Source organism: Phocoena phocoena, chromosome 2, assembly GCF_963924675.1.
Source record: "Phocoena phocoena chromosome 2, mPhoPho1.1, whole genome shotgun sequence".
Lineage (NCBI taxonomy): Eukaryota > Metazoa > Chordata > Mammalia > Artiodactyla > Phocoenidae > Phocoena > Phocoena phocoena.
This window is the reverse complement of record NC_089220.1, coordinates 62403624-62414455: the sequence shown is the minus strand read 5'-3', so window position 1 is coordinate 62414455 and position 10832 is coordinate 62403624. Positions and strand designations below refer to the sequence as shown.

At 38.8% G+C, this 10832-nt stretch overlaps 1 pseudogene; it reads left to right on the top strand.

Moving 5' to 3' along the window:
• Nucleotides 1-368: 368 nt before the first annotated feature.
• LOC136119374 (large ribosomal subunit protein uL15m pseudogene) lies at nt 369-1260 on the top strand (annotated as a pseudogene).
• Nucleotides 1261-10832: the final 9572 nt, after the last annotated feature.

Genomic DNA, 10832 nt, shown 5'->3' with positions numbered 1-10832 from the left:
GCATTTGTTTTTAATCCTTAGACGGTTCCAAGATATTGGTACTTATCTACATATTAGAGTTAAGGTACAAAGAAGGAAGAGGGTAAAAAATGAATAAGGGGGCTTCCCTGGTGGCGCAGTGGTTGAGAGTCCGCCTGCCGATGCAGGGGACACGGGTTCGCGCCCCAGTCCAGGAAGATCCCACATACTGCGGAGCGGCTGGGCCCGTGAGCCATGGCCGCTGAGCCTGTGCTCCGCAATGGGAGAGGCCACAACAGTGAGAGGCCCGCGTACTGCCAAAAACAAACAAACAAACAAACAAACAAAAAAAATGAATAAGGCAGGCTCTGGCAGCCCAGCACCCTTGCAGCTTGTCGGGCGCATGGGTCATGGCCGGCCCAGTGCGGGGCGAGGGGGCCCCAGGCCCTGGACCTGCTGCGGGCCCTGCCCCGTGTGAGCCTGGCTAACCTGAGGCCAAACCCAGGCTCCAGGAAACCGGAAAGATGACCAAGAGGTCAGAGAAGAGGTAGAAAATGTGGCAGGGACCACAAGGGAGAATGACAGAAAAGAACCCGGCCCTGGCTGGGCTTTGAGAGAGGCCACACTCCATTTTACCTTCGAATCTCAAAATTTGGGTTTAATGAAAGATGTAGCTTCAGGCGCCAGTATCAGCCTTTGACTCTCAACAGGCTGCAGTATCTTTTTGATTTGGGTCGAGTTTATCCTACACAACCTATTGACTTAACCCAACTTGTCAACGGGAGAGGTGTGACCTTCCAGCCATCTAAAAGGGATTATGGTGTCCAGCTGGTAGAGGAGGGTGATGACACCTTTAAGGCAAAAGTTAATATTGAAGTACAGCTGGCTTCAGAGCTGGCCACCGTTGCAATCGAGAAGAATGGGGGTGTCGTCACGGCAGCCTTCTACGACCCACGAAGCCTGGAAATTCTGTGAAAACCTATTGCATTCTTTCTCTGTGGACAACCCATTCCCAAGCGAATGCTCACCTCCAAGACACTGGTACCCTACTACACTGATGCAAGGAATCGTGGTTACTTGGCAGATCCTGCTGAATTTCCTGAAGCAAGACTGGAGCTCGCCAAGAAGTACGGTTATATTTTACCTGATATCACGAAAGACGAACTCTTCAAAATGCTCAGTACTCGAAAAGATCCAAGGCAGATTTTCTTTGGTCTTGCTCCCAGGTGGGTAGTGAATATGGCAGATAAGGAAATCCTCAAACTTATGGATGAGAATCTCCTCAAGTACTACAGCTCCTGAGTTCCTTCCAAGATAACAGATGGTAAAAGAGCTCCAGAAAGGGACTGAAACACATGTGTTTCCCATGGCATTTGCTTAATTTGTAATTCTGCAGATGTTGATGTTTTCTGTGTAATCATATCTCTCTTTTTTATCTAAATTAAAAACACAGTAAGCAAGGACTGTGTAGAGGATCTGGTGGATCTGTGTGCTTCTGTCTCAGAGATCTAAGCTCCCTGGTTCTCTGCCCAAGGAAGAGTGTAATTCTTAGACAATTTCCAGTTGAGTTTTCCATCATCTTTACATCCAGGTCTTGTCTTATTGTTGCAAATCAGAATGAACGCGCAGGTGGGATGGGATTGCTTTATCAGCTGCCTGGTCAAGGTCAGAGGGCTGCTAATGAGCTGGTGAGCTTCTTACTCGGTAGCTGCAAGGAAGCGCTGCTACCCAGCGTCAAGACAGTAAGCCTTCAGCTTGGGATGATTAAGATGTGGGATGTGAGTTGAAGATTTAAGACTGGTGAGTAGCTTCTAAGTAGTTCAATATTTGCTAGTAAAATTGAGACCAAAATTCCAAGGGAATTCATTTTCTCAACTCAGAGTAGATAAAAATGTTCAAGCCAGTAACATTTTTTTCCTTGAGGAAGGTAAATGTTCTAATTCTAATTGGTAAGATTTTACTTATTTCATAGACTTTGGAGACTTTTGTTTTTCGGTCATTTTAAATGCTTTTGAAAAAATGGTCAATGATCGTATAAGCCATAAAAACAATTGGTCATGTGAAAATTAAACTCAGTTAATTTAAAAGGTTCAGCAGTCAGTAAGCTCACTTAGCTTTGCAAAGATCTGTTGTATTGAAACCACAGTGAAAGCTTAATTTATCCTGATGCAATTAAATCTTGAATAATTCATGATAATTCTTCAACAGGAGAAATAAAATGATTCCTGCTTGTTTATTTTATGAAATTAAAAGAAAAAATGAATAGGGCATATTCCTGCCTTCTGAGAACTTACAGTCTCAGGTCCACCATTAGCACAATAAGAAATCTTTTGTATTGATGAATCAGTTGTATGCTATTTGAGTTTCTCAGCTTCAGTAAGAATTGTTAACTTATTTGAAATTGTTTGAAATTTATTTAGAATTTGTGGTAGTTTAAATATATACTGAAAATTATAAGATGTTAATTAAAAAATTGAAGAACACACAAACAAATGGAAAGATATTGTGCTCGTGGATTGGAAAAATTAATTTTGCTAAAATGTCCATACTACCCAAAGCAATCCACAGATTCAGTGTGATCCCTATCAAAATACCCATGCCCATGGCATTGTCACAGAGATAGAATAGACAATCCTAAAGTTTGTATGGAGCCACCAAAGGCCCCAAATAGCCAAAACAATCTTGAAAAATAAGAATACAGCTGGAGGCATTATTGCCTGATAGTGTTAAGTACACGAAGCTATGGTTAAGTTAAGTACACGAAGCTATGGTAATAAAAACAGTATGGTATTGACGTAAAGACAGACACATAAATCAAAGGGACAGAACAGAGAGCTTCCAAATAAACCTATGTATATATATGGTCAACTAATTTACAGCAAAGGAGCCAAGAATGTACAATTGGGAAAGGACAGTCCCTTCAATAAATGGTATTGGGAAAACTGGACAGCCACATGCAAAAGAATGAAACTGGACCCCTATCTTTACACCATACACAAAAATTAACTCAAAATAGATTAAAGAATTGATGTAGGAAATGAAACCATAAGTCTCCTAGAAGAAAACATAGGTGATAAGCTCCTTAATATTCATCTTGGTGATGAATTTTTTGAATCTGACTCCAAAAGCAAAGGCAACAAAAGCAAAAATAAACAAATGGGACTATACCAAACAAAAAGTTTTGCCACAGTAAAGGAAACTATCAACAAAATGAAAAGACAACCTACTGAATGGGAGAAAATATTTTGAAATCATATATCTGATAAGGGGATAATATCCAAAATATATAAAGAACTCACACAACTCAATAACAAAAACCCCAAACAATTCAATTAAAAAATGAGCAGAATATCTGAATAGACATTTTCCCAAAGAAGACATACAGATGGCCAACAGGTACATGAAAAGATCTCAACATCACTAATCATCAGGGAAATACAAGTCAAAACCACAGTGAGATATTGCCTCATACCTGTTAGAATAGCTATTATCAACAAGACAAGAGATAAGAAGTGTTGGCAAGAATTTGGAGAAAAGGGATCCCTTTTACACCATTGATGGGAATGTAAATTGGTGCAGCACTATGGAAAACAGCATAGAGGTTCCTCAAAAAATTAACAATAGAACTACCATATGATCCAGAATTTCCACTTTTGAGTATTTACCTGAAGGAACGAAAACACTAACTTGAAAAGATCTGTGAAAACCCCATGTTCATTGCAGCATTGCTTACAGTAGCCAAGATACGGAAACAACCTAAGTGTCCACTGATGAATGAATGGATAAAGAAAATATGGAATATATATACAGTGGAATATTATTCAGCCATAAAAAGGAATGAAATCTTACCATTTGCAACTATGTGGGTGAACTTTGAGGATATTAAGCTAAGTGAAGTAAGTCAGACAGAAAAGGACAAATAGCACATGATCTTACTTATGTGTGGAATCAAAAGAAAAAACTGAGCTAATAGATATAGAGAACAGATTGGTAGTTAGCAGAGGCAGTGTGTGGGGAGTGGGAGAAATGAGTGAAGGCAGTCAAAAGGTACAAACTTCCAGTTACAAAATAAGTAAGTCATGGGGATGCAATGTACAGTATGGTGACTATAGTTAATAATACTGCTTTGCATATTTGATAGTTGCTAAGAGATTTGATCTAAAAAGTTTTCATGACAAGAAAAAAAGTTTGTGATTATGTATGGTGACAGATGTTAACCAGCCTCATTGTGGTCCATGGCAAGCAGCTTTATGATTAAGGAGATGACTCAGAAGCTGCACATATTCTTCTCACATCTCATTGGCCTGAACTTAGTTATGTTGCTACTTCTAGCTGTAAGGGAGGCTGGGAAATGTACTGTCTAGGTGAGTGGCTGGAGATTCTATTACGTAAAGAAAGAGAAACTGGATGCTGGCTAATAATTAGCAGTCTCTGCCATATTCATTTACTCTTTCAACAATTTTAGTTCATATGTGACCACTGGTCTTTTATTCATGCTGTCATTGGCAACATAGGGACATGACTGATAATCCCAAGCTGCAGTTGAACCAAGACAAGAATACAAGAATGTTACTGATCCTTGGAATTATTTTCTTATATGTCACTGTATCTGTCTATCCATGTATCTATCTACCTATCTACCTATCATCCATCTATCAATCTATCATCTGTCTATCTGCCTCATTTGTCCTGTCGATACATGTTTGTCTGAAATTCTGATATAAGAACCTCTTGGTTTTGGTTAGATTCAGTTTTGTCAAGGAATGTATATATTTTATTGGGAAAGTAACTGCATGCTAATGAAGGAGTAGGAGTTAACCAAGAGTAGAAATAATTATAAAGCACCTGTCAAAAGTGAAGTGCTATAGAAATGCTAAATAATGACACTAATAAAAAACTGATTGTCGTGACTTCAAAGGAAGTGTTAAGTTGGAGTGTTTTGACGTGTATGGCATTTGAATGATCTAAATAGGTGTTTAGATTCTCACATGAGAGACTGTTCTAGCCACTCAAGGGAAATAAGAGTCTGTTCTACCCACTCAATATTTTGATGCTTCCGTTAGAATTTTCTCATATTTATATATTATTATTTTAAAAGTAAGGATTGTGTTGTCTTAATTAAACTCACATAAGGAAAGGACATTGCCTAACAAAAATGTGACATTCTTAGACTGCCTTGCTTTGTATCTTAAGTTCCTGGAGCACCTTAAGCTCATAAATGCCTCTGATATGCTCCAGTGCCCCTGAATCTATGGCATAACCAGACGCGCAAGTCAGGACTGCAAATAGATGGTGAATTCTTGTTAGAGTTAGTGCTTTGGGTTAGGTACCTTCCTTGTTTTAAAGATGTATCTTCAAATATTTATTAGATACAGGAGCCTTCTCCAAAGGCAATAATCTGGTGATTAGAATGTTAAGTGAAAGAGAAATGGATGGGTTATATTGCTTGTGTCAGTATTTCTTTTTTTTTAAAGTTCTTAGTTTATTAATCTTCTCATGAAAAATCTGTACAATCACCACAGAAGTATCAGTAGTTTTAAAACAAGAAAAGATAAGTACTTTACATTGTAAACTCCTAAGTGTTTGAGATATCCTCAAGCTCAACCCCACCCTACTCATGCATGATCTTGTTTAAAATATTAATTCCAAAGTGAAACCTCTAGCTCTGGATTCAGAGTTGAGTTCAAATCTATCCTGTGGTCTTGGTTCACAGTGTGATCTTCTTTCATACCTCCATTTCTTCACTGGTTAAATGGGTGTCGGAATAATAATAGCAACCTTCTTAATAGGATTGTGAGAATTAAATGAGAAAATGCACATGAAGTGCTTGCCATAGTGCCTAGAATATGGCAAATGCTCAGTAAGTGTTAGGGATGGTTGTCTGCTTTTCTCATTTGCTCAGATATTATATGAGAGTAGCCTTCACAATCTTTTCTGTGGGTGATTTCAAATCTCAAATTTTCTGATGTTTCATAGAAATATTCTTTCATGATATGGCAGTATGGCTTAGTGGTTGAGCTAAAAAAAATTCTAGCTCCACAAATCAATCTCTAGCTGTGTACTTGGGTGAGTTGGTTAACCTTGCTATTCTTGAGTTTTTTCATTTGTAAAACAGAGATAATAATAGTACCTACCTCAGAGGGTTCTTGTGAAAACTAAAGGGTACGTAAAGTACTTAACCCAATGTCTGGCACATAATAAATGTTCAACAAATATTACATCTCACTCATTTTAAAGCTTAAAATGGTTATTTATTTATTTGGTAAAACGAATAGTTATTTTGGGTGTCTGGTTTTACCATTTTGAACACTGTAGATTTCCCCACTTTAAGGATGTTTTTTTCAGTGCCTTGTGGTCTTCAAAGTGGGTTCTCAATTGTACATGTTAGGACAGGGTGTGCTGTCATGAACAGATGAAAGGAAAACAATCCCAAACTGAGAATCTAACTTTCTAACTTTCCAGTTACATGCTTAGTTCTAACACCCACGCTCAGATTTCTTACAATAGATGCCAGTGAATACATCTGGGAGTTTTATTATCTTTTCTCCTTTTTAAACTTCCTAATAAAGTGAACAGATGGTAGACAACTGGGGTCAGAGGTGAAGAGAACTGGTACTACGATGATTAATTTCCTCTCCCAGAGGACTTCTGGGCATTTTCCTAGCGTCCCAACTGGTTACTTGTAGTTTTGATGGGGAGGCCTGAGGGCTGAAGAAGAGGGTGCAGGAAAGGGAGTTGTTGTGTCTGGCTGCTCCTTCAAAACCACCTGGAGCAGGTACGATACCGGTGAGGTTGTGAACAGAAGCTCTGCCCTGAGAACCCACACCTAGTGGGCTGCAGTGCTGGACTTCTCTGTGGCCCTGTGGGAGCTTCAAAGGCAGAACGTGTATCTTACTAGATTTGGTTTATCTTGCGTTTAACACTGGCGTGATAGCTGCTTAATAGTTGTTTATTAGCCTAATACCTGAAGGTAAAAGATACCTCTCGATAATCTTTGTTAAATTTGATTTAGTTTAGGTGTTGCTAGTGATGGGTGATCATACTCTTTGTCCACTTTATACTCAATAATTTTGTGAACTAAAACAAGGTTAATATGTACTAAAGAAACCCGTGAAAAATCCTTTTGTGAAAATTGATTAATCCTTGCCTACTGTGTACTTTGTAAATTTCTCTCTTCCTAAAGTAATAGAGAAGCACGAATCTAAAATAAAATGCTACAGAACAAGCATAACAGCCTGGGGAATCTGAAGTCACCACTTCTTCAATTTTAAAATGTAGATCTGTCTACTTACCACTTTCTTCTTTCAAGATTTCCTGCCACCAAATGTTAAATTAAAACATCTCTATGGGTAATTGAAAAAGCAGATATGAAAGCACTATCGACTCTTCAGAATGGAAGTGTTATATTTCACTCTTCTGTTATTATTTAGAAGGGTTTGCTTAATTCCTTGTGGAGCCAAATCTCTGAGGTAGAAATTTTAAGGTTTTCCCCTTGGGGCAGAGGTGTAAGGGGTGAGGCAAGGGGGTAAAATTTTGGGGTTTCTTTCAGAAGTTGTGCAGAGAGCGTTCTCAGATCAACTGTCCCCTGGCTCTGCTCTCATTGGCTGTGAATATTGGGATGGGGGGTTAGCCTTTTCCTGCAGTTACCGCTGAACCAGAGCATGGACATGGTAAAGAACCAGGCATGACATATTGGATATGACTCCAAGAGAGCCCTGGAGCTCACCCCTTGACCCACCTTTATCTTTCAGCAAAAGGAGGAAAGTGAGTCCTTTCCAGAGCTTGTTCAGGGCTCCATGGTGCTGGGCTCAGGCAGGATGCAGTCACTGAAGTGTAGTGCATTTTAAAATACTCTTTCTGGGAAATGAAAACATGATTTTGAAGTAGTCTGTAGTATTGAAATGCAGCACTCTGCTTCTGTTCAAAGCAAGACTAGCTTTAGACTCACTGGTGCAGAAGGGTTCTCAAGGCGAAGAGGCTCAGAAACAGCAGGAATGGGATCTTCAGAAAGGTATCGCTCATCCTACAAAACAAATTGCTCTAATTAAAAAAAAATGCATCACACTAGCAAGAGTAGCTCAGTTGGTAATGTGGTGGTAGAAGCAAGTTGTAAAAAGCCTCCATAGAAATATCTGCTATATACTGGATATATAAATATCCAGTTTATACAATAATATGCTGTTTTGAGTTATGATGAAAAGGATTGGAAATTGATGGTCAGTGGCCTCCAACACTTCTGGCCATTCCCTACTCCTTTCATTCTCCTCTCCCAGGATTAGAAATCTTGGAAAAATTTCTCTTCCATTCTCCTTTTCATCCTCCTGTCTGAGTACTTGGCTGCAATAAGGAGAGCTGCTTTAAGACGTTAATTTTTGAAAATCAACTTTTGTCTGTTTCAGCCATCACTCACAAATCCCTATGAAATTTAGAATACTTAAAATTTATTAATTTGTGCCTTTGTGGGAAATTCTGTGTCCTTAGTAATGAAAGAAAACCACCAAAAAGAAAAAAATTACACTTACTGACATATACACAATATTTGAGGTCATAAACCTTTGTGTCTACCTAGAAGTGCTCTCCCCCATTTTCATTCATGATTTTCTTCTTGTTTTTGTTTGAACCCATTTGCATGGATTGAAATATTTTGACATCTGTTTTTAGAAATGCTAAATTTTAGACAATTTTAATTGAAGCATATTGCTTATTTGTGTAGGGAATTTTCAGCTGTTTCATAATAGATGGGAAACACCAAAAGCAAAATGCTAGATTGAAGCAAAGTATACATGTTTGGAGATTATAAATCTCTGTAGATCCTTGGAAGTATTATTCCAAACTTATGTAGGGACGAACTTTTTTATATCAGTGTTTCTCTAAGTTTACTGTGCATACAAACCAGCTGGGGGCTTGTTAAAATGCAATTCTAAGTCAGTAAGTCTTGGGCAGGGCCCAAGATTATATATTTCTAACAAGCTCCCAGGTGCTGCTGATGCTTCTGGAACACGGACACTTTGAAGAGCAAAAGCAGCCATGCACATTTGCATTTTAGTTTCTTTGGTTCCAGTTGTATGATTCTACTGGTTGGTGGAACTCAAAGTTAACTTTGTTTAGCAGGGTTTAAGTTATAATAAAAGTTGCCATTTTAGCAATGAGTTGACAATGATCAACCTCCCTTTTCTTAAAGGAAGAAAAGCTGAGCTCCACAGATTAATTCTCAACTGGTGTTCATCTCTGGGCCCTCAGACCCCTCTTGTGGTTGTCTGATGGGTTCTCTAGGGCTTCTTCTGCGTCTCCTAGTCATATGGAATTAAACTTTCCATCTTAGGTATCAGTTAGAAACGGCTTTTTAAGTTTTTTTATTTTAAAGGTAATTCATTTAATTACATAAAATATTTCCTTATCATTCAGCTGTTACCAAATTTCCTGAAGACTATACAGTAATTTGGGGCCTAGGACATGAGAGCTACTCCCCAAACTTCTGGCTGATTATAACTCATAAATAAATATCTAAGTTGAATAATGATAAAATAATCAAAATTCCTTACATTTAGTTGTTTAAATGTTGTTCCTTCCATTAGACCATAAATTCTTTGAGAGCAGGGTCTATGTATGTTTTATCTTTGTAAAACTGTGGTTGATGATAGGGGTTTTGGAGACAGTTGGTGGATAAATGGTGGATGAAGTAAATTCAAATATCCAGTTAATATCAAGATTTGAATATAATAAGGTCTCTAAACATGATAACAGCCATTTGTGAGGAAGCCTTGAGTTCATTTTCTTCTTAGGACTTGAGGTTCCTCAGATGTGTCTGTTGCTGACCCCACGTTGCTCCCTGAATATTCATTTCCCCTCTTTTAAAATGATGAGAAAACATTTTTCATTAGCCAGGAATGGTAAGAGTAAGCATAGGTTTGAATGTTTCGTGATTCTACCAGTCTGTTGTGCTGGACATGAGGGCACTCATGGCACATACAAAACATCCTGAGAAAGTGTAAGACTCCCTCACCCACTAGCAAAGACAATGTTTCATGTTCTTTGTACTGTCTTTTTTCACCATCCAGAAAGGTTACATGTTCTAGCCTCCTTTGTAGGTAGATTTGGGACCATATGGCTAAGTTTTGTAAAATAGAATATTGGTCAATATGATGTATACTATTTTCAGACTTGATCTTTAAAAACATCCTGCATCAACTGCTAGTCTTCTTTTCCTATTCTTTGGTGGCCTTGGAAGTCACATGCCCCAAATTGTGTAGCCACAAGATGAAAGCAGCCTGGATCCTCAACCTTGAAGAGTAGTTGGCCAAGAGGTCCACATGACCCACATTGAACTGCACCGTGAATGAGAAATAAGCCTTGTCGTGTTAAGCCACTGAGATTTTTGCACTTGTTGTTCCATTGACCAGCATTAATTATTCTGACTAATATGCCCCCTGACACTTGTGAAAGACTTTCTAGTCTGGGGGAGGGATGAGGGATGAGAGAGGACATAAAGTGAGAGAGAAACATTGGTGTGCTTGAGAGACGGGGAACTAGGCATGAAGATAGCATGGGAAGAGCAGAAGTCTGTGTCCAGAGTTAGTCCAGCCTCTACCTGTAGGAGAACTTCACCTTCCCATCACCAAGAGTGATGTTTATTGTTGGTGCTACTGGCATAGGATGAGGGTTTTCTTTCCACGGTAGGCAGTAAGTCCCCTATCGACTGGGCTTGACACTCATCTCTGTTTCAAGACTTTGCTTGGTTCCTGTAGAGCTCAAGTTCATTCTTCTCTCTTCCTTACTCCATCCCCATATACATGAGGTTCTTGGACTTTCGTAAACCAAATAACATGAAGATGGGTCCCTGACTATCCAATAGGATGACAGTGGAATGGAAGAAA